Below are 25,163 nucleotides of genomic sequence, written 5' to 3'. Positions count from 1 at the left end.
GGTGCAATACGGATGCCAATCTTGGGTGCAACACTCCTCCAGAATCTTTAGAAAGAAGTATTCCGCAATGTATATATTCCATGGATCACCATTTCCAGCCAAAACACAAATAAATCCAAACATGAGGATTAAAGCAACAATCTACTACAATGCTTCCATGGCTGTGCCATGTTGCGCATTAGCAATACAGCAAATGACTTTTTCACAACCAAAGCAAAAGAAGGACTAAACTGGACAGAAGGGAGGGGAGGAAGAGGGAATCAGAGGAAGGAAAGAAGGAAGGAAGGGAGGGAAGGAGAGAGAATACAAACACTGACTCACATTGTTTATCCACAGGAGAATTTGACAGTTGCTGGTCCGGGAACAACAAATGATCTGATTTGAAACCATCTATGAATAAATATACTTTTTATTTTGTTTTGAAATACAACTACAGGGACGCCTGGGTGGTCCAGTTGGCCAAGCATCCAACTCTTGATTTTAGGCCCAGATCATAATTTCCTGGGTCCAGAGATGAGCTCAGCAGGGAGTCATAGGCAAAAGATTCTTGCCCTCTGCCCCTTCCCTGCAATGCTTTTGCCAATTCTCAAACTCTCAAAACTAATAATAAAAAAATTACATCTTTATAAAGATGAAAGAAAACAAATGCAATTAAAAAAGAATACCTGAATGAGAATTGACAAGTTCAAAAAAGAGGTAACCGGTAACAGGGTGAAGGTAAAAACAAAATTGCACTTGTCATTTGGCCTTAAAAAGAAGCCATGATTCTATTTCACCATCCAAGATACTTATTTTAAAATTCCTTCATGCCACCATCTCTCAGCTTCAGCATGGAGACATATCCTACTTTCTCAGTATTAAATTCCAGGAGTCCATGGTGATTCTTTCCTCATTCAATGGTTTTTCTTTTAGTTTTGACAACCATCACTCAATGCCGGCAACATGGGTAAGTCATGACAATTCCATCTTGATGTCAACAATATTGCCTGTTCATATTATCACACATAGAAAGTAATTTCACATAAAGTTTTACACAATGGACACAGATGCCTATTTTTCCTAAATTGTCAAGTAGCTAAGATTTGCTTTAAAAGCTCTGATTTTTCAAAATGCATCTGGTAGATCTGTACTGAAATATTTTATTACCTTCTACTCCCTCAGGGGTGGAAACACTTTCTTGTCAAATGGATTACTTGAAAAAAATCACATCCAAATTCTCAACCTTCTTGCAGAAAGACATTACTCAAAAAGCAATGTAATCTTCAGTAATTTTCATGAAAAGCTTGGTATATTCGTTTGAAAAATAGCAACAAAACAAAAATGCTCTTGCTTTAAAAAGAATAAGTGATCCTTCATTTGATCATTTTCAAAATGGGGCCTGTAAATACATAAACAATTCAGAATGGACATTAATGAAACATAATGACTCTTTAGAATTCATACTTCAGTTCAATACCTACTTAATTCTCTTAGAAACAAGAGGTCAAGACAGGCCAAGCCAATCTTAATTTAGATTAATCATGTGTCTTTTTAAAAAAAAAATTAACTCTGTATACAAGCAAATCCTATTTGGGAATTTTAAATTTTTTTTTTTTTAAGATTCCTTCATTTATTTGAGAAAGAAAGAGAGTGCATGAGTGAAGGAGCGAAGGGAAAAAATCTTTAACCAACTCCCAGCTGAGCACGGGATCCTGAGACAGGGCTCCATCCCAGGACCCAAGAGATCAAGAACTGAGCAGAAAACAAGAGTTGAAAGCCTTTAGGATGGAGCTACCTGGGAGACTATCTATTAAAGAACTATGAATGAAGGGGGGAAAAAAGATAATGGAAATTTACCAAAGAATTTTTTCCCAATGTTTTTCTTTCTCCTTGAAGCAACAGAAGGAAATAAAAACACAGAATAAACGCTATGAAAATGCACGATAATAAGTTTACCAGAAAAATACAAAATACCCAATTAAATTTGAATCTCAGATAAACATGCAAACCATCGCCTACTATTTTTCCATAGATCTGGCAATTCTACAAGTGATTTAAAAAAAATAGAGAAATAGAAAGCACAAGTAGGCAGAGCAGGAGGGAGAGGGAGAAGCAAGCCCTCCACTTGAGCAGGAAGCCCGACACTGGGCTCGATCTCAGGACCCTGGGATCCCGACCTGAGCTGAAGGCAGATGCTTAATCGAGTCACCCCTCATCCTTTATTTCTTAAGAACTAGGGAAATCAAGGCAAGAATGATAGACATCTAAGACACAGATAAGAAAGCTTAAAACCTGGATTTGCAGTTTCTGTCCTCCAGACCACTGATATAACCAGTTCACATCCTCGCTATCAACTTTCCAATTTCTTACCTTCAAAAATGAATATATAGACAGTGATGTTTTAATGAATCAAGGCATATTTTTTAGACATATTTTTAAAGAAATAGCATGCTTTGTGGGATACCTGGGTGAATCAAACCCTTAGGAGCTCAACTGTTGATTTCAGCTCAGGTCATGATCCAGGGGTCGTTAGATCATATGCCTCGTGGGCATCTACACTCAGTGGAGAGTCTCCTTGTGATACTCTCTCTCCCTACCCCTCTCTCAAACAAACTAATAAAATCTTTAAAATAAAATAAAATAAAATAAAAACCATACTTTTATCTCCAAGACGTGGGAAGGAAAAAGAAAGTAATGAAGCCACTTTGATCTCATTTGGAAATTGATAAAGGAAGAAAGAGTTTGTGCTCGGATCAAACCTCATGGGCACATGGGGCTCCTCATATTTACAGTATTTAAAACTAGCTAGAAAATTCAGTTCCTGAGATATATAACTCTTAATTTTAAACACGGAATGGTCACATGTATCTATGATCACAGATTTTTACCATCGCAGAACGTTTTATCGGACAAGGTGGGCTGAGAATCCAATAGGATGCCACTTAACCGAGCGGTGCAACTCTGTCGAAGCAGCAGTGCTCAGGAAGAAACAAGCCTCGGGGAGCTATTCCTCTTGGCCACAATTTTTGCTTTTGCAGTTTGATCACAGGTGAGGCCCTGGGGTCCTACTGCACGCAGATGCTCCTCATGCCTCAGGAAACCCCAGCAACAGATATTTACCACGTGGCAGGCTCACAGGAGGGAGGCCAGAGCCCTTGTGCAGAAGTCAGAGAACCTGGCTTCTGAGTCAATTCTCTGGCCTGTAGGGACTTACCTTATACTTCACTGTATTGATGCTTCCCCGTTTCCAAAAGGAGAGCCAGAAAAGGGCTGATGTCCAAGGGCAGCCCTGGCTCTTGATCGCTAGGATGTGGGGAGTGCATCACGGCCTCAGGACCCGAGAGGACAGAGGCAGGGGCACAGCTAGAGGATAGCAAGACAGGCAGCTTGCCTCATTTGCTTCCCACCAGCACAGAACCCTGGGGAGTTCTCAAAGGCCAGGGCACCACGCTGAGGATTCATTATTCACACGAATCAGTAGGTAGCAAGGAAGGACTGTTCAGAGCACCGCCCCTGGAGAAGCTCTTCGTCTCTTTCTTGACAAAGTAAAGCCTCTAAATGGCAATAGTCTGCTTTCTGTTACTCTGTCCTCCCCTTCCCCGTTTGAACCATGTAAACAAGGGCGGGAGGGGTAGTGGTGACCAGTGACTGCCCAGTAAGGATCATCACTGTCTTCAAGAATCCAAAACTTTTCTCTAAAGAAGGAGTCGATGAGAAGTTTATGACTGTGAGTTCCAAATGGTCTCACTCTAAGACAAGGAAAATTGGAGTGAACATTTCTTAAAGGCCTTGTGCTCCATCCAGGGTGGTCAGTGGTAGAGTGTCTGCCCAGGGCATGACCCTGGAGTCCCCAGGGAGTCCCGCAGTCCCGCAGGGAGCCCGCTTCTCCCTCTGCCGGTCTCTCTGCCTCTTATGAATATATTTTTAAAAAATCGTTAAGAAACAAAAACAAAACAAGACAAAACAAACAAACAAAAAAAGGTTTGTGCTCCAAAACACCAACTCTGTCAAGTACACAGGCTTCATTCCATCCTGATCTAGAAACCTCAGAGATTACTGAACCACAGCGAACTCTTGTGAGACAAAAGGGGGAATGAATTTAATAGACGATTTCCAGCACCATGCTCTTGATTACATTTCGAAGGCCCTCGTGAGAGCCCTAACGTTGATATCAGTTATGTGTCAGAGGAAAGCAAACAAGAAACGATTTTCGAAAGATGTATAAGACCCTAGAAGTTGGCATAACGTGTGATAAACATCAAAAGTAATTCATTTGAGACTTCCCTTCATCATTACTGAGCGATACAGCTGAGACCAAAGTATTAAACCTTTGTGGGACACCCACTTCCAGGCACATCTGAAGTCAGAGGGTCCCAAATGTGATCGCTAAGGACCCAATCCGGATGACCAATTCTGACACTCCAGGGGTAAAGACAAAGCAGCTAGGAATGTGAAGTCGCCCTACTGTGTGTGATGCATTATCTAGGTATATCAAACATCCTGGAGAGCATAAGTAATGCAAATTAAACACTGTGCAAAAAGCTACACTTTTGTTAAAGGGAAAGAATTCTCAAAGTAATCATCTCTCAAGGATGGTATAAACTGGAGCTGTCAAGAAACCTACGCAAAGGTAAAAAGTGCTCATGACCGAGTAAAGAGAAAAACTTCACCGCCTCATTACTTATAAGTGATTTTATTTCTATTTCATTGAGTTTTTCTTACTTTTTATTTTATAAATTCACACAATTTACACTCTCCCTTTGATATGAATGACAGATGGAATCCTTGGAGCAAAACAAACCTAAACAGCAATGGCCCCCGCTTCGAGTAATCTACCTTTGACTCCTGCAACATGTTCTTCCTCCATCACAAAGCTAACGTTTACTATCCTAGCCTGGTACATAGGTTAGCTGTATGAGGGAATATTCTAGAAAGACTAGACATGACAACAATCAAAGCTAATAACTTAATCAGACTCCACCTTCAATTTGCTTTCTACAGCAGCCACAATTCCATCAACTCATCTGAATGGATTTGAGGTCAGATAAAACTGGGGTTAAAACTTGGCACTATCCTGCTTGGGAGCAACAGGACGGCCAATGACAAGCATTCCTAGAGGCGATACATAAAATGGGATTGGGAAATGGGAAATGAGGAAACATATGGTATGTCTGATGGAGAGTCTCTGCTACCGTTACTAATTATATAAAATAATACACTGTTCACAATTCTGAGAACTTTTCTTGCTTAAAACGTAAAGTCTTCTGTACATTCACAAAAATGCTTCTCATGATCAAATTGTGATTAGTTTTATAAACTTTTTCACTGTAGCCTAATATACAATAAAGAAGATGAACCTTAAGTGTAGAGATGAGTTTTACATATGCATCCACCCATGGAGCTGACACCCAAGCCAAGGTATAGACGAGGTTCGGCACCCAGATATTTGCCTCATATATAAGCCTAGTCATTATCAACCTTGGCACTCATTAGTAAACATTGTTCTGATTTCTATCACTGCACATTAGCTGAATTTGCTTTTATTCTCCATCTCAATGGAATCATGCAGTATAGAAACTTCTCTCTGGCTTCCTTCACTCAAACACTATGTCCCTAGGACTGTAGCTCATCCATTGCGTTGCTGCGTGGCGATTTCATTGTGGAACGAAACTACTACCTGATAAGGGGTGAGGGGGAGCCTCTACTGCAGAAATCATATAAAGCTAGCAAGGAAAGTATTGTCACAACGACTACTGAAGTGATCAGGAAATTGCTACACCACACTTGGGCACGGACGCTGGCTCTCAGACCAGCTAGGACCACGGCCAAGATGCATCGACCCTAGGTAGGAAGAAGAAGGGAAGGAGGAAAACTAGGGAAAAAACGCTACATGATCTCAGAATTTGCTTCATATCACAACATTCTACTCATTTGGCATTCACACACTTGTTTTATTTAAAAAAAAAAAAAAACACGCACACACAAAAGTTCCTGAAGTGATACAAGTACATTAAATCAGGAGGAGTGAAACTATTAATTTTTATTAAATCCCATAAACCAGAGAGATTTCCAAACAAGATGTTGATGCATGATTAATTCATTTTAATTATGTTTTTCTTATTTACCTGATTTAAACTTCTCTCTTCAATCATGACACATTATTAAAAAGGTTCCTTCATAGACATAACTTTCTTTCCGCAGTCTCTCTGCCTGAGTGAGATTCATTTCACTTTATAATCAATAAGCCTTGTGCTCCATTGTGCATCCTTCAGCCGGCTGCTTTCACATTATTTAATCTGTCTTAGCGATTCCTAGGGGCTTAGAGATTTAATGTCATAAAATAGAAATGAACAGCCTTTAATCACCAGGTTTGCCAGAAACGGTGTCAACCCAAGTTTAATGTCCCTGTGTCCCCGGGGAATGTTCAAAGGATCCAAAACAGTGAAAAACATTTTTCACGATTTCATTGCAAATTTTGTGACTACAATCCTGGCTCATATCATTGGACATTTATTCGTCTCACATGGACACAAACAATGGATGGCTCCCCTATTGTTTTATGATATTGTTAACCTGGTAGTTAACAGAACAGTGCAAGTCCACAAACACATACTTAAAACTAAATAAAGTACAGAAAAATAGCCAACAGCAAAATAAAAGAATCCTTGTTTTATGTCTTGTTTGCCAATAATTGCATGTTTTGATTGCTTTCTAGTATAACTCCAAAATGTTAACCAAATGTTTTTCTCCCAATATGAATAATTAGCACAAGAAGATAAACTTTCCATAATGATTCTTGAGGAAGAGCCTGAACCCAGTAAGAATAGCTCTATCTCCTTATTACAATTCTTTTTTTCAATAGTAAATTTCCTGCCCTTTCATCTCTTAATCTCTATCACCATTCACTCCTCTTGATGAAACAACAACCTCTGTCCCTTGAGCTAAACCTCATAATTCTCCAATAGCACTCCTGTGTAGCCTGGGAAAAACTCAGGCAACGTGCAAGCAGTGCCTGAGGCATTTTCATGCAAAGATACTGATGAGTTGGCTACTGTAAAACAAGCAGAGAAGCAGAGGACTCACTCAGGCTCTTTTTCTTTCTTCAAAGCAAATGAAATAGGAAAAGGCCGAACCTAGTGAATAAGCAATCAGCCATGACGCACATGCCCTAAGAAGGTTGAGGAGACCCCAGAATGATTTGAAGAGCCCATTTATCAAACTCAAGGGCTGAGCCATGAAAATCATAAAAAAATCCTTCCTGATCAATCCATCCACACACTTTTGTCCTTGGCTCCTCTTAAATTTCACTGTGCTCACTCACTGCACAAACCGTTTAGTCTATATTTGGGTGCCAACCCTCCCACACTTTCCCCCTCACAGAATTTGCCATGGAAATGGGTTGTTGCTTTATACTACATCATGGGAGAGGGTTATTTCATTTGGTGGAAATGTTGGCTGCACTGAGATCCTTCCAGATGTTACGAGATCTAAGGCAGAGAACACAGTTTCACTATGAACGGCTAGGATCTGTTCCCAATCAGGAGACAGATAGCCGTGTTCTTCCCGTGATTCCCCAAGTAATAAGCTTTTGATCATGGTGAACTTGAATGTCCTCAAGTTCAAAGCAGAGAAGCAAGAGTGAGCCAACTCCAAACTCACTTGAAAGCAAAGAGTCCTTATTCTGTTTACCTATAAATTTTCCACATTTCTGAAAATACTCTCGATAGGATCCTTTTAAAGGCCTTCGGTTACAATTAAGAGGGAATTTGGAGAAACACAAAGCAAGATTTTAGGCTTTGCAAACAATACTACCTCAGTGGACAGCTTTTGCAAACAATACTACCTCATTCTCTTTGAAGTGCTTTTCCTCCTGGAGGGTAACTTGCAGATTTTTATCTATCATTTAGCTCCATGCCAATCTGGATTATTCTAAGAAACTCTAGGACTCTCCTCCTTTATCACTGTTCTCGAATCCACGCTGTTTTCCTTTCCATAGATTTACCAAGGGCTTTTCTGGGACAAGTATTTGTAAAACGTGCATATTTTGATAAGCTCCAATTCGCTGTATAAAACCTGCTACATACAGGGCAAAGTTTGTGTGGTGTTATTGGAAATACAAATCGATTTAAATACTAAACCTGTGACACTCATACAAAATATGTTTATGCTAATTATACTACTCAAAATGTAAAATATAAAATAAACTAGGCCTACTGTCTCCCCTCATCACATTCAAACTCCGTATGTAACTGTTTTGAACGTCACTGATAACCAACCACATGTAAGCTGACTTGCCAAGGCAACATCCTTTCAATTCCAGCCCAGGGTCTTCCTGCGTGACAGGGCTTCCATACACACCTGTCTCGCCAAGACTAGTCTCAGGTACAAGTCTCTGAAACCTTGGCTTGAAACGGAAAAACCTCCAGTGAGAGACACAAATATACTGATGCATCATGCTTTGGCTGGCTTTTCCAAAAAGACAGGTCGGAATGGGAAGGATGGGAGCAAACATGGGCCATCCAGAAGTCTACCTACAAGTCCCAAAGAACCCCCAGCACTCCCAACACGTCTCTGTCAATTATATAGATAACTGAGGTAGAACAGTATTTTTCAAACCGTATGCACAGAGCCACTCACGGGGTCATATAAATGATCTCCTTCTTCATAAACAAGACAGGAGCCAAGGATAGGACACTCTTAGAGAAGTAGAGCATAAATGAAAACTTCGGAGGGATCCTTGTACAAACAAACCTCTTCTGTTTGTTTACCCTAGCATTTTCTAAATGTATCTGACCACGGAACCCTGAATTTGTATAATATCGTCTGCAAATAAGATTCTATTTAGGGAAGTTTCTTAAGGTGAAGAGCACAGAATGGAGAGCCCCAGCGCCCCCTATCTGGGACTCTGGATAAAGGTCCTGATGTCTGAACCCACAAGGTTACTCCTCTCCAAAAATGCTGGAGATGAGCAGCTGGTTACCAATATTTCCTTTTTTTTTTTTTTTTTTTTTTGGTTACAAATATTTCTTTGAGCCCTAACATTCCTTTATTTTCACTTCTGTATTAATAACGAAAATAACCACGGTAGTTTAAGGTCAAATTCTATAAGGCCATAAAGATCGAATGTGTTATATTCAATACTACATCAGGGGTTGCTGCTTTATCTAATCATTAAAAGCAATTTGTTCTTCCAAGACTTTCTCAGGCTAATAGACCAGTGACACCTTAGCGTGATGAAGATATATACCAAGACTAAGAATTAGAAATCATCCTACTCTTGGCTGTGCCATTTACCTGTGAGACCTTAACGGAGTCATTTCACATCCCTTGCTTCACTTGTCATTTTAGACGGTTGGAATGAATGACCCCTTGGATCCCCTTCTTGGCTAATATTTCATGACTTGAGGCACTGTGACTTTGTGAAATGAAGACATGAATGGGTGGCTGCTGCACCTCTGCTTTTACAACCTGCAATTGACCCTACTGATGATTTCCTGTTGAGGCTATCATTAGAAATGCCTAGTTTTGAATGATAACGGTGTCTCAAGGAGGATGCTGGAGCATCTTTTTTGATATCATTAGTATCCATTCATTTATCAGTTAAGCCATTATTTATTACAAGGCTGATATAGGCCAGGTGCTAGTCTGAACTCAGGAACAGAAACACAGGTAAGACAGCTACCCACCCTCGGAGTTTAATGGAAAACACACGCAAGTAAGAATTTCCATAAAGGTTTCATTTTAATGCAGGGCTTCTCAACTTAATCAGCATTGACATCTAGGGCCAGAGGATTCTCTGTGGACAGCTAGCCTGTGCACTGCAGAATGTTCCCCGGTCTTCATCCACTAGATGCCAGTAGCACACCCCTACAACCACCACATGGGACAACAAAAATTTCTCCAACGTTTCCAAGTACCTACTGGCGAGAAAGGGCCAAAATCACCCTTATTTCACAAACACTGATTTAGTCATTTTATGAAATTTACTTATTTATTTGAGAGAGAGGGAAAGAGAGAGCATGAGTGAGGGGAAGAGCAGAGGGAGAGGGAGAGAGGGAATCTTCAAGCGGACTCCTCGCTGAGCACAGAGCCCAAGGAGGGGCTCGATCCCAGGACTGGGAGATCATGACCTGAGCCAAAATCAACCAGGCTCCCCAACAATCACTGATTGTAGTACAGTCTCTCATTTTTGGGGAATTTTCTATGTCTGTGCTATGCTCTGAGTCTGAACATAAAATTCTAAGGATAACAATTATATCCTATTTTAATTGGTGTAATTTCAATTTTATAATTATTAATTAAGTACCTCCACAAGGATACGGTGCTATCCTATTCACTAAAGGCCTTACAAAATTAGGATATCATAATTCTGTGTCCTCAAAAGGTTTACAATCTTGTTTAGGAGAGTGGTTGGAAGACAAAATGCCTCCAATAACAGACAGGTAGAGTAAGTTCCAGAAGGGGCTATAAATAAATGAATTAGGAGCAAGTCATTTATTCAACAAACATTTCCTGTTGTGTTAGTGGCTCAGCTTTGGGCTATGGGGAGAGCACAGTAAACAAGATATATCATTGCTACCAGGATGGAGCCTCCATTCTCATGTTTGCACATAGTGAAAACATGCAGTGTGTCAGCTGGCTACAGGGCCTCTGGTTAAGAGAAAGCAAGAGGGAGGTGTAAGGAGTGCTGGGTGGGCTGTGGGGTGCAATTTTAAAGGGGCAAGTCATTCCTCCCACCCCCGGGAATCCTGAGGTTGATCTTACAGAGGAACTGGGGCCATTACAAATAAGGACCACGGAGCACAAAGATGGACTTTTCTTGAGGAAAGAATTCATACATACGACCAACCAGGTGAGTCTACAAAGGCAGGAGATGAAAACACCCAATGCCACAGGGTTACAGCTTCTTCACACTGGGCACTGGGGACTTGAGCCTTCAACATATGTGCCTCCCCAACTGTCCCAAACCCCAGCTCTACAGTCTTCACTGGGCTGGCCCTCTGGGTCTCTGGCCTCCACTTCCGGGTCATCGGAGTTCTCCACGCTACTATACTCATGAGCTGGGCTCACAGAAACGAGAGTCCTTTCTCACCCATTTTTCCTAGGCACCTCTTTTTTCATGGAGCTTCTAAAACTGACACATTAGGGTCCTTTATGTTCTATTCTTAAAAATTCTCTCGAATCACATCACTTTTTCACTGTGCTGGCAAACAGCCACGTTCCCTGCAGGCCTTCATGATTCTGTCCCTAACCACCCATAACCCAGGTCCATCTGAATCCTTTGGGTTTCTTCAACCTCCACCGAACCTTGTTCTTCCCCCTTTCTTTGGTCTCTCCTCCTGCTGGGAAAGCCTTTCAGGACTTATCAGGCCTCCACAGGGGCTGTGTTTCTAGGCTGCCTCCCTCACTTTGGGGCACCTCTTTCCCATTCCATAGATGCAGATCTAGCAAGGGACAGTGCCAAGGAGGTCCGGTCCAGGGATAAGGTCTTCTTGTGAGCTATTCTATTAAATCGCCTAGTAGTTCAGCCATTTTGTAGAAGGTCCTCCTACCATCCATCTGCCCAAATCGGCCACTGGATTACATTATCAATAGTACATTTTCAATCTGACCAGAGGAAGAAGAGTCTCTATTTCTAATGGTCTGTAAAGTCCTTGCCTTGTCATTCAAATGTTTGTGAATCTAAATGATACACTCAGTAGCAAGTGATGTGCTTATTTCTAAATTGAAACCATACCAAAAAATAGAAGACAGACATAACTTCTCTGGCCACGAATTCATTCTCTTATCTTGTAACAGGGACATAGCTTCGTCCAGAATAACCACTTAATAGAGTAGGGAATACAAAGAATACATTGTTCATGAGTGTATGAAAACAATTTTTATCTGGTAACTCAATAATTTTAACGCAACTTTGAGCAAGATTAGCCTGTCTTACTGCCTGTTAACTGAAATACCAAAAGAAGCATTTTTCCTGTCATTTTTATGATTCATGTATCAAAGGAGTGAAATCATCCCAACTCTATCCTCAACAGATGATGGGCTTTGGAGAGGCTTCAAATCTCTTTAACTCCAAACATGGGGTAAGAGTCTTATGTCCTGTTGCTTTCTGCACTGGTGGTAAAGACCTCTGGCGACACTGGTTACTTTTGTAACCCCACTTTTGCAGCCCACAAGGCTGCTCTACATTGTTTCCATCACAAATTTTACAGGGATCACTGGGATGCTACAAACAAAGTGGAAGACATCCCTCTTGAGCTCAGGAACCATGGGGGCAGACTGAAAGCCACCTGGTAAGATAATGTGATTGCAGAGGTAAAAGGACCCCAGACATATCCACAGAGCTCACTTGGGATCACCATTTCCTAGCTATAGGTCAGTGTTCTTCCAAAATCGTCTTGGAAAATTGGTCTACCTCTCTATCCATCCGTGGTCTCACCTATAAAACAGAGATAGCATGAGCTCTTTCACTGTGGCATTCCAAGAATTAGATTAGGTCCAAAATACACCGAGCTCTTTGCAAAAGGATACTCTGTAAATATAAGTTCATCAAAATTGCTTTGATAAATCACTCCAGGAAAGAAATCAGGCACAGACATTCCTGACTTGCAGTGTCATGGAACTCTGCTTGTTTGTTTTAACAAGTCCAGGTTGGACCCTCCAATAATTGAATACTGCAACAAGAGTTGGTGCCAGTGAGATTTTGGATACCTTGCTTCAGTGGTCCAGACACTTGCTTTTGTTCAAGGAAAACAGTCCACAGAACAAACTCTACTCATCTATACTGGCTGAAACATTCTAGAACATAGGCCCAGCCTATGGTCCTCCTGCTTTCTACTTTTACACAGCTCCATATTGACTAATTAAAGGCATTAAGATAACAAAATTTAAACACCCATTGTAGGGGATCCCTGGGTGGCTCAGTGGTTTAGCGCCTGCCTTCGGCCCAGGGCATGATCCTGGAGTCTTGGGATCGAGTCCTGCATCGGGGTCCCTTCATGGAGCCTGCTTCTCCCTCTGCCTGGGTCTCTGCCTCTCTCTCTCTCTCTCTCTCTCTCTCTGTCTCATGAATAAATAAATAAAATTTTTTAAAAAATAAAAAATAAAATAAACACCCATTGCAACTGAAGGGAAACAGATAGGATTCCACTTATGATATGGTCTTACATCTTGCCCGTTTCTAAACTCAGTACTCAGTACTCTAAACTATTTCTCAAAAATTGAGTAAATTATCTTTTGTAACATGCTTGCTTTTCACATTGACATGTTCCTTTAAATGTTCTATAAAACTATATGTTTATACCATTAAAAACTCAAGAAAAGGGGGATCCCTCGGTGGCTCAGCGGTTTAGCCCCTGCCTTTGGCCCAGGGCCTGATCCTGGAGTCCTGAGATCAAGTCCCACATTGGGCTCCCTGCATGGAGCCTACTTCTCCCTCTGCCTCTCTCTGCCTCTCTCTCTCTCTCTCCCTCTCTCTCTCTGTCTCTGTGTGTGTGTCTCTCATGAATAAATAAAATCTTAAAAAAAAACTCAAGAAAAAGGTATTACTTGAAAAAATCTCATATCTTAAGAAAGTCAATTAATAAAACAAGAAGAGTGGTAACCATCATTTTATAACCTTAAAAGGATGAAGCATCTATCAGCAATCAAAATTGGTTTTCCTATGATGTCATCATAGAGACGATCCCTGTGCCAGCATGGACTCATTTAGAAGCTACTATACTGCTTCCAATACCGATTTCCACAAAAGACTTTGTACCACTTCTCTTAATCTTTCCCCTATTCCCATCCTCTCATCCTCAAATGAGATGTGCAGTCCCTGGTATAGAAATAATGATCTCCATACCACACCACAAAGAATCCCTGGGTAATCACTAGCACTGTTTCCAAAGTGATGAACCAATAGATGGATACTTGAGCATCTCTTATCTTTTTGAGACCCCATATTTATATGCTGAGAGTGCTTTACTCTATCCCACATCTTGTTAACTCTGCTACTGGCACATTATATTTCCCCCAACCTAATTATTTGAACAAAGTCTTCTAAAAGATACATATATGCACAGGCACACATATATCCAGGACTCTATAAATGAACTGTATATATGTAAATGGATAAAAATGGGCATACATATGATATCACAAATTACATTATGTGTTTATAATAATCTGAGTGTTCATTAAAACAGATAGTCACTTTTGTGGGATGGTAACAAAACACCTCAGAGATCCAAAGAGCAGCAGACTTATATTAAAACTGCAACATATATGACCAGTCTGTTAGGCGCAACACAATCCCACTGTATTCGTGCCCACATAACTGCATTTCAGCTCCCTGAGGGCAAATACAATTGCATAATTTAATTACATTTTCAACCACCTATTTTTTATGCAGCTTGTAAAAGAGATCAAAGCGCTGGACAGGAGATTTACTAGGCACAAGCTAAGTTGAAAGTCAAAAAACTTATGAACTTGCCCTGAACACATATTGCTATGAGACACTGCTTACTTGGCATAGTCTTAATACAAAGCCGACACACGTAAGAATGATTTGCAGTAGACAACAGTAAACTGCGTTGAGCTGGTGACATGTTTTAACTCAGAACTTCAGCCACCCACCCAGAGTCTCCCGCCAAGGGATTAAGGAAACTACATCGGCCCTTAGAAACAAACCTGAGTGAAATATGAAGTTTCCCGGGCTTTGCCTCCGAAAGCCACTGAACATGTTTTGGAAAAACAAACCAACAGAGCCACCCGATAGAAATAACCAAGTGCATTTCCAAGATTTCACCTTAAGGAAAACGAGAAACCAGAGTATACTTCCATTTCCGAGGCAACAATTGTGCTTCCACCCCAGATTCCCACTGACAACACTCCAGCTTCCAGAACAGGAGTCCACAGAGCTCTGAGTCCTTAGGGGCAGGAAGAGTCACCAGCGTGTGTAAAAGGAACTTCGGGATCGTACTGGACTGTCAGTGAACAGCGAGTTGAAATCTCTCCCCCTCTTCTGCTGAGCCACTGGCAGTAAAATCTAGGAACCTGGCTTTCCAAACAAAATGAAACAGGTCCCTCTTTGCCCGTGCACCCCCCGCTCGGCCCACGTTTTCCTACACGGAGCACACACTTCGTGGTTTACCTTTTAATTACTGGATTCTGTCAAGGGTTCTTCCTACGACATCCAGCAGGATTGCAAGTTGATGCGTGCAGGTCACCCCCGAGTGGCATTGGGCTCCACTCTATGCAATGCCTCTCTACAGCGCGGATGAGCGGGCCAAGTTCAGGTTCACTGCCCTACAGGGTCTTTATCCCTCACAGCACAGGGCTGGAGAGCAAGCTGGCCACTGCTGCCGGTGCTGCTCCGCTCCCCGGAAACCTGATGGAAAAAGCGTGTTGCCAAAAGCTCTTTACAGGCTCGCTCGCCTCACTCTTGCTGTGACAAACTTAAAGCTGGAACAGGATAAAGGAGAACAACAACAAAAAAAAAACCAAGAAAACAAAAAACAAAAAAACAACAATACAAGCTGCCCCCTCCGGAGGAGCTTTCTCTTCCAGCAAAACGTTACCCACGCCAGGCTTGGGGCCAACAGATGAAGCCACGTCTGAAGCCTTGAACTTTACTGCCCAGAAGAGTCCGAGCAGAAAGGCTTGGGTGCCTGGGCCGAGCAGGCACCCATCAGCCTGGCCTAGCGCTGCCACGACGCCCCATGCGCCGGGTGTGCAACAGGAGAGCAAACACACCCCCAATAAACAACAGAGAGCGCGGCCAGCAGCTTAACCTGGCTCCCGCCTTCAGAAATGCCAGGCTGGTCTGTTTGCTCAGGACTCTCCTTTTACCTACATTCAATTTGAATGAGCCAGTGCAAACGCACTGCTCCTCCGCGCTCCTGAGAACAGGATGCATTTATGTGAAACACGAGGAGCATGCCGAATGCCCAGGCATCCTCTGCATTCCCAGGAGATTTTATTACACGGCTAGCTTACATTTCACTGCTGAACCACTGCCAGCACCCGCTGCACTTCTGCAAACACCGTGACTTTAAGCCAACCTCCGATGCACACGCTCCCATGCCCCTGAACCGTTGTGACGTCCTGTGCTAAGAGAAACACCTTTTGCAAGCATCCATATGCACCCGGGGATGCAGAGGGGGACAGAAATGTTGAGTGAGCAGCCTCGGCCCGGTTTTGCGTTTCTCTTTTAATCAGCAACTTTCCAGACCGGGAAAAAACGAGCACCAGATGTACTGTGGTGCGTAAGCTTTATCCTGACAAGTAACTGCTCTGTGGGCCTTCAATTAGAAATGGATTCATGAAAACAGACCACCATAGCTTTAATTCGTCTTTGATATATAACATTAAATACAAGCTTCATAAAAACCCACTGTACAAAAAGTGTGTGATGTTATATAACATAATAACGCGTGCCTACCAGGCCACAGCCAACATCCCATCTGATTAAAACGACCTGCTACCAGCAGTGATGGAAAGCCGGTCTGCTTCGTACATTTAATTTTACATGTCCCCCTCACATCGAGCCCATAATTGATTGAGTTGAAAAGACACTACTATTACACTGCTCATTCTTCCTCCTCCAAATTGCCCCCATTGAATAGCATGGTTTGAAAATGAAATTTGCATGGCCGTGTGATACTAAGGGCCTTTAAGTTCAGGCATCCAGGACAGGGTGGCCTCACAGGGACCTTTGTGACACATGCGTTTGCATGTAGAAGGGAGTTTGTCCTGTGACTTTTGTTACAGGACTTGGAGAGGATGGAGGCTGCCAGAGACAGGACAGAGGTGAGCAAGCACCCCGCTGGGAGGAAGCAGTTTGGATCTTGGGCCATATTTCACAGGGAATGCTGAATGATGCCACTGTGAAGGAAGGCATGCTGCTCCAATCTGCAAGTCAAGAAACTATTTGATCACTGTACTGAGGGTTTCTGCACATCTCTGGAATGTCATGCTAATCACACTCGCGAGAAAATGATGCCTAAAACAGATGTTAATTTATAAAGAATTCACCGAATAAATAATGTATGACAAAATCAATGTCTTTCAAATGACCAGAATTCTCACATCTACCAATCAAGCTTGACACAACTCCCTAGATTAGGGTACCTAAGACGGGGTTATTATTATTTGGGATTTCTGTTGTGCATTCTACTGTACAGAAAGACATTTTTGAAAAAGAAAGGATAAATCTAGTACAGTACAAAACTGAGCATAACATTTGTTAAATGGCAACATTACCTTCTATGGGTCTCTTTGAAACTGTAGCCTATTTGTCCTCCACGGACTAAGAAAATGTGTGTTCGTGTGTGTTCGGGTGAGTCAGGGAGTGTGTGTGTGTGTGTGTGTGTGTGTGTGCGCACGCGCGTGCATTGAGATCATGGGAATAAATATCAAATGATGTATTAAGTCACAGCTTATAAGTCAATGAGAACTTAAAAGTCTCATTAAGATATTTGAACCAATATTTCATAAATCACTATGTTAAAATAAAATCAACTTGGTCCTTAGACTTAGCAATAGGCCAAAGTATACCGATTCCAGTTCTAATCCTGGCACAGATATCCAAACCATTAGTGTAAGACTGGGAAGCGTGAGTAGTGGCGCAATGGAGACGTAGATGCATAGTTAGCATCAATGACTAGGAAAGGACATTTTTAGGCCAACATTCCAAACCCATTTACTTATGATTATGATTGCTCACAGATAGGTTAGAAAATCGGAGATGCCTTCCAACATGTCGACGAATATGGAAACAGTGGTTAGGAAATGGTGACAATAAGTATCGGCTCAAAAACTCTTGATAGTACATTCTTGGAATTGATCAATTCATTTATTGATTTCTTGACATCAGTATTTTGAGACTGCCTCCCATGGGCCATATTCCATTCTGCCCATCAGCAGACAAAGAAATGAATAATAGATCATCCCTCCAGACCAGATGAAATGGGACTCATGTTCTTAGAACTCAGGATGGCTTTCCTCATTTCCTATAGGAATACCTCAGCCAAAATCCCATGAAATGACATTGCAGGCCTCAACAAGAGGGATGGGAGACCCATAAGGAATATCCCAGTGCTTCTTAACAACTGAACCTAGTCTTCCCAAATAACTTAAGGAGAGAATCTAAGACGACACCAAATATGATTGGTCCCTGAACTACCACGAGAAACTGCAAATACCTGGCTGCCTCCCATGTCCTTCACCTTCAGCTATCAGACTGTGGTTTTTGGTAGGTAGCAAAAGAGACATTGCAGATGTACCTGCAGTAAGGGTATTAATGCAAGGTTATTAATCAGCTGGCTGTTTACTAGGAATAGGCTCCTGGCTGGCCTGAATGGGTCCAATGGAATTACATAAGCACTAATGGGCAAAAGAAAAGCAGGAAGAGGAAGTCAGACACTGAAAGCCTGAAGAGGATCCAGTGAGCCATTGTTGGCTTGAAGATAAAGGAAGTGTGAGTCAGGAAACGGCCTCCTCATCTTAGAAACACAAAGAGCGGACTTCTGCCCACACACAGGGAGCCTGGAGCAACACCCAACCACACTACAGACTGTGGGCCCCAATCCTGGTGGGTATCTTGAATTTAGCCAGGTGAGACCCTAAGCAGAAAATCCAGCTGCAACACGTAGGACTTCTGACTTGAATGACTTGTGAGCGAATCAATGGGCACTACCCATGAAGTTACTCAATTAGTGGCAATTTGTTCAACAGCAGATCTCTGATGAACCAGCAATGCCAGTGGCCTAGGTGGGTGATCTGCTACAAACACGTCCATCCTCTTGGCACACTTCCTCCTTTATGTGGCTCATCCCAGGGGAGTAATCCGTACCACTGCCACAGATGACGCTGGATAGACAAGCCACGCCCAGAAAGACACTAGGTCAGCACAGGAACACCGAAAGTCTTGGAACATGATTCTAAGCCCGATGGGGTAGAGGCAGAAGCAGGGTACAAATCATTGCCGGACACTGTGTTAGCTTCACACAGAATCCACACAGTGGATTCACTCTGAATCCACAGGCAAGGAAGGCAAGATCTTTGTCTTCAAGGGTATTCGAACATATTGAAGGAAGTGAGGCAACGTAGTGAAAGAAATCAAAGAACTGAGATGGGGGGGTGGGGCAGAGAATCAAGTCATCTCTTCTATTTGGAGGAATGGGGTTGGGAGGTGGGGGGCCCGGAGTGCCAGGTGGTGTGAATACCAAGCTGCCACCACTCCATATATGCCATCCACCAAGAAAAAAGATCAATAACTACCAAAATATAAACATTTTCTCTCTCACACACACATATCGTCTCCAACCTTGCAGGTGCATGACCCTGCATATCTCACTTTCCCATTGTTTCAACCAAATAGGATTCTGTCTTTATTGAAAACGCTGATATTTTGTTTATCTTGGATTTTGTCACAGTCATTTTGATGTGTTTACATATTGTGTTAAGATATTGTAGTATCTAGTTGGGGCCTTTTTGTGGCACCCTGTTACATTTTGCTCTCCAGCTGACTGCATCATGAGGCTTACCATAGTGAAAACCAAGCAGAGTGGACCAGGCCAGGGGTGGAGGGATAGGGGGTAGGGGGCTGGGAAAGAAATTAGTGAAAGTTCCCCATGGATCGTTCCGGCATGGGTCAACAGGAAAATTGTTTTCCGTGTGAACTTCAGTTTTCTAACTCTATACCTAGACGACACTTCTCTCCCATCTAGTCTCAAAATGGAGTCCAAGATTCCTATCTTTGTCAAGATGTAAAAATGCTCACCTTGATTTTCTTGAAGTCTATCCATTCTGAGTACTAATCTCCTTTCCTATTAAATTAGAATACTTTCACTCCAAAAAAATCTACAGAGTTCCCATTGTGGAAATCCAACACAACTATAAAGAATGTTGACCTGAATTTAAGGCTATCGATAAATTAAGGGACAGCAAAATCAGAGGTTTTCTGTATTCTAGCATAATGAGGTCAAACCACTTCCCAAGTTCATGCAGATGGTAAAGCAGGTTGCCGGAACCACCAACTGCCCCCTTATGTGGAGGTTACCCGCAAACAGAACTCTCTGGTCCGCCTTTGAAGCACTGCCACCTTTGTAAGCTTCATTTTGTGCTTTAATAAAAGGAAAACCGGCCTGCAAAATGGTGCTCAAAGGGAACTCTGAGTTTCCCAGTGGCCGACTTCATATTTAATTGTATCATTTTTACAATAAGGAGGATTCTTTTCCCCTCAAGTTCTAAAAATAGCAGGAGACCACACAGATTCGGCTTTGGATTATCGACAGAACAATTTGTCCCATTGGCTTTTTGACTTTGTTTAGTGGGGAGATATTATTTTATTGTCAGGTTGATGTTGGTTCCTTCTAGCTGTGAGTGGGCTTAACACAAAAGGTGTTCTTCGGGCCAATTTAAACCAGCAGGTAGAAATTGTTACACATCTGAATCAAAATAGAGAGGCAAAGTATATGCCACTTGCTTTGATAAACTCCCACCATTTATTATCTGGAACTGAGGTTTTTAAAATCAAACACTTTGTAGAGTTTAAGCAATCAGCATCTGATTAGTACTTAATGACTGATCTTTCTTAAAGGCTCCACAATCATTGAAATGCAAAGAAGGCAACAGAATGTCACGAGAATTTGCATTTTTAAATACCCAGGTTAAAGCAAGGGAAATGTAACATTCTCCCGGAAAAATGAGTTCTTTTCTTTCAAGGAAGCAATCAGTTACAGACTCCAATAATTCAGCAGAACACACAGTGAGGGGAGTCAACTTGCCCGGAGAAAACAAGCATATTGTGATTATACACTAGACTTTACAAATCCAGGGCTTGCTTATGCATTTGCAACCTGAGGAATCCAAACAAAACGAAAGGGCCCTGTAACTGTAGAATAATCTGGTAGGGCAGCAAGAAGACTGAACTCAGCGGGGCTGATACACAAAGTTCAAAAGGGCCTCTCTGTTATATCTGGGCACCTCTTGGTCCCGGGGGGTTGGGGGGTGGTTAGGGAACTTTCCTAGATGGTGACAAGGCCCTATGGTGCTCTAGGACTGATATGTCACCATTTATTCAGACAGGGACACTTTCTGCCTCTGAGCCCACTTGCCCTCTCTGAGGTAGTGCCTGAAGCTCTACTGAAAGGAAGCACAGCTCTGTCAGCACAGGACAAAACGGGAAAATGCTATGGATCTTCTTAGGAGTCTATTCAAATTTTATTAACCATGTGCGGGCCCGAGTTCCAGAACCTAGAGTCAGAGGCAACGGTCTAGCCAAGACAGGGTACTAGGAGGACCCAGCGTACCTGGTTTCGCAACATTAGCAAGAATTCAACTTTGGAAGATGAGGGATCCAGTATGGAATCAGAAAGCTAGAAAAAACAACAGAGAAGGGGCTAGGAGGGGTTGACATCCTTGCCTTAGGGCCAAGGATACAGAGGGCCGGTGCGCCTAGTAGGTGGAGCGCATCACAGGTAAGGCATTGGAATCACGTGGGAAGCATTAAGAATACTCATGCCTGGGACGCCTGGGTGGCTCAGGGTTTGGTGCATGCCTTCAGCCCAGGGTGTGATCCTGGGGTCGGGCTCCCTGCGTGGAGCCTGCTTCTGCCTCCGCCTGTGGCCTGTGTCTCTGCCTCTCTCTTTCTCTGTGTCTCTCATGAATAAATAAATAAAATCTTAAAAAAAAAAAAAAAGAATACTCATGCCTTTTATCCCCCAATTACTGACATAATTGGTCAAGCTGGGACCAGGGCATCAGGATTTGTAAAAGATCCTCAGGTGGGGTTCTCTCTCCAAAATAAAGATGAATAAAAATCTTTAAAAGATCCTCAGGTGTTCCTAACATTCAAGCAAGGATGGGAAGCAGCACTGTAAGGCTGACAGGTATCCAGCAATGCCCAAAAGTTACCATAGGTCAAATACCAGGAGGTGGCTTGTCAGGGCCGTTAAATGAAGCATAGAGACCAGAGATCCAAATAAACTCAAGGAACTGATGGAATCCAAGCTTCTCGTGGGTCAGCACAAGGGACACTGAGTGGGTGAGTCTTCTGCAGAGGGAACCAGAGGTGTTTCTGGAAGAATCTCAAGCATTTTTCACAGGCTACCACTCCGCCATTTGTTCTTATTTTGGATTGTAAGATGAAGCACAGAATGCCTGCCTAAATATGATGCTTATTGTTTAACTGAGAAGGTTTTAGCATATCTCCCAAACGATACATCGGATAATACTCTTTGGTAGAAATATGTCCCAAACACTGCATGGGCCACACTAGTGCGAAAAAGAATTATTTGTTTATCTGAAATTCAATTTCACTGAGCAGCCTGTAATTTTATTCACTACATCTGGGCCCAGAACTCCTATTTACTCTTCGCTGTTATCACAGGCATATATACTGATGGCACGTGCCAGCCACTGTGCTAAGCATTTGGCATCTGCTTCCTCTTCTCAGAAACCCCATGTGCCATGGGGTCTGTGCCATGAAGGTCCCTAGGCCTGAGGGCAGGGAGCCCTCCTGCCTTCCTGTAAACACCCAGGCGGGCACACCCATTCAATGGCCTCCTTGGACCAAATACTGGAGCCTTTCTGAGCCTCAGTTACCTGCTAACCAGGGGATTTCTCGTGGATTCTATTCAGAAGCAAGACTCTGCAAAGCAGGAATCTGAGTGAGCGGCATATAAATGCTTGTAATCATCATTATCACAACTTCAGAACAAGCTGGTTTCACTGAAACCTTCGACATACTGATATTAAAATGGAACCAAAACAAACTCTGAATACAGGAAAATCAGGCTCTGTTCTCCAAGCTACAAGTAAGTTAATTTGGAAATAACCTTTAATTAGGGACATTTCTTCTCTACTTGCAATGCTTCTGCCCACCACACCCTTCTTCTCATCATACCTGCCTCTCACACGTTATCTTGGTCCACATAATTATCAGATGTAATCATCACCGTATAATCTCGATGTGACTTGGTAGGGACAGGGGACACGAGGTAATGGGATGTGGGGAGCTAATTCATTGCTTGCCGTCTACAGGTTATTGACATAACTTCTACAAAGAAACAACCATACTAAGAGAACACTAAAATAGGTATAAAAATATGAAATGCAAAGCAAGAGAAAGGAGATCATTTTACAAGAAAACCTAAACTGAAGACCACTGTGGCAATCTAATGTAAACGAGCCCAGCAGTCAAGGCCAAAAGGGACACATAATTTATCACCGAGTTCCCTGTCTCATAACCGTAAACACACTTTACCAGGAGAGCGAACTTCCTCCCGGCAATAATATTCATATGCGACCCAGCTCCCCAGACAACAAAGTAGACTTGGCTCTGTTTTTGTAGTTTCCTAAACATACAGCCGCATTCTGGGCCCGAAATATTTTTAAGGATACAATCCCTGAACACAAAGCAATCAAACACATATTACAAATATGTTTAAGAGAAGAGTTTTGGATTCCAGCAATTGTAGAAATGTTGGAAACTGGAAGAATTCTGATTATAGCCCAAGGATCTCAAGAAGCTTTGCTTATTCTCACCAAATCCCTGTCTTTAAGACACCTGTAACATCTTGGAGGTGTCTTCCAGAATCCTTACCTGTTCCCCCGACCACATCTGCCTGGGGCTACACAGAACACTCACAGCAAGGCGTTGGCAGCAGAGTCTACTGCCCCCAGCAAGGGCTCCTGCCCCCACAGGGTCAAACCCAAGGGAAGAGGGCTCTGCATTCCTGGATTACCGAGGGACCTTCCAGGATTGAAATAGCTACAAAGACTCCCAACCCATTCGGCTTTTTTGTTGCTTTTCTTCATCAAACCTTCCCAGTACAAAATCTATGAATAAAGGCGCCAATGTGAAGCAAATTCCCTGTGGACACGTGAATTATGTTACTGTGGAACAGCATGGATTTTTTTTTTCTTTTAAAGGTGAACATTAAAAAAAATAAAATAAAGGTGAACATTATGGGGAGAGAAAGAGCATTTGCTCAATACTAGAAAACTCTTTTACAAGCAAAAGTTCTGGCCAATCCAAAATAGACCCATTAAGTCTTACAAAGGAGGCAAAAATTATGTATTATATAAAATACAGGAGGAGAATCAATACTCTGAATTGATGATTTAGATGACTCACAATGACAGTCTAAACCTTTTAGCATTTAAGCAACAAGGCCCGTTGGAATTTGGCCTCACCCTTACTCTCTCATTAGCACTCATGCTCCATCAGCTAAGTTCCTTGAAAATAAGGCTCATTTTATGAGTAAGGCCCTTTTTTATGACACAGGTTCCCACACATATGAGATCCTTTCCATTTCTCTCCTACTACTGAACTCCTAGATATTTCTCTTTCAATGCTCAAATTAAATGCCACCTCCTTGCAGCCGCCCCAGAATGCCTCGGGCATTTTACACAGACCTATGACACCCTCACCTAGTATAGTTATGCACATGAATCTGTTTCCCACCCTCCATTACACAAGGGCCAGTGTGATTTATCCTCTTTGGGTTGTGACAGGATCAAACCCAAGCAAACGTGTTGAGTTCGAAATCAATTCATATGAAAAGGAGGCCTGAAATAATTACAGAATACAACCCAAGTGCCAAAATACTGTTTGGGGAAAAATGGTATATAGATAAATCTGTGCGACTCCAAATACTTGCTTGAATTCATAAATTAATAAATTGTCAAAATGAAAGGAACTTTGAGTTTAATTTTCAAACGCCCTTACATAGACCGGGGTGCCCCTTGGAAAGCAGGAGTCTACCAAAAGCACAGAATGCAAACGCTGTGTTCTAGGGCTAGTTTCTAAAGCAGGGTTGAGGGAGGGAGGGAGAAGGAGAGACAAAGACACAGAAAACATTTAAATTCAGTCGGAATTTATCATATACTCTTTGTTAATTGGGTGGTAACTTATAGCTTTTCCCACATATAATAATGTTTTTAGAGAACAGGTTGTGTTTAAATGTTTTAAATCCACTGACTGGCAAAGAAACCAAACCAAAACAAAAAACACAACAACAACAAAACAACAGAAGAAAATGTAAAACATGTTCCCTCACTAGCTAGTGATCTGCCAACTATTCTTTTTTGATTTCCTTCCTTTTTCGGGTTACAACTGGCCTTCACTTAATTAAAAAGAATGTGGCACGTATAATCTGTGTGAGCGGATTTCGCCTCCTTCAGGGGTACCT

The 25,163-nt window shown here is 42.2% G+C and overlaps 1 protein-coding gene across 6 annotated transcripts in view; it reads right to left on the bottom strand.

Annotated features, from left to right (window-relative positions):
• FRMPD4 (FERM and PDZ domain containing 4) overlaps positions 1-25,163 on the bottom strand; it is a 563,800-nt gene that overhangs the window by 300,201 nt on the left and 238,436 nt on the right. The window contains exon 1 of one of the 6 annotated variants that reach the window (XM_072743798.1): positions 15,116-15,989. The exons of 4 other annotated variants lie outside the window; for them this stretch is intronic. The gene's annotated coding sequence lies outside the window, so the exon portion shown is untranslated. Of the gene's footprint in view, positions 1-15,115; positions 15,990-25,163 lie in introns of those variants that run through there. One more of the 6 variants, XM_026015298.2, reaches the window with a different exon arrangement.

Source organism: Vulpes vulpes, chromosome X, assembly GCF_048418805.1.
Source record: "Vulpes vulpes isolate BD-2025 chromosome X, VulVul3, whole genome shotgun sequence".
In the NCBI taxonomy this organism is placed as follows: Eukaryota; Metazoa; Chordata; class Mammalia; order Carnivora; family Canidae; genus Vulpes; species Vulpes vulpes.
This window is presented reverse-complemented; position numbering and strand designations above follow the sequence as displayed.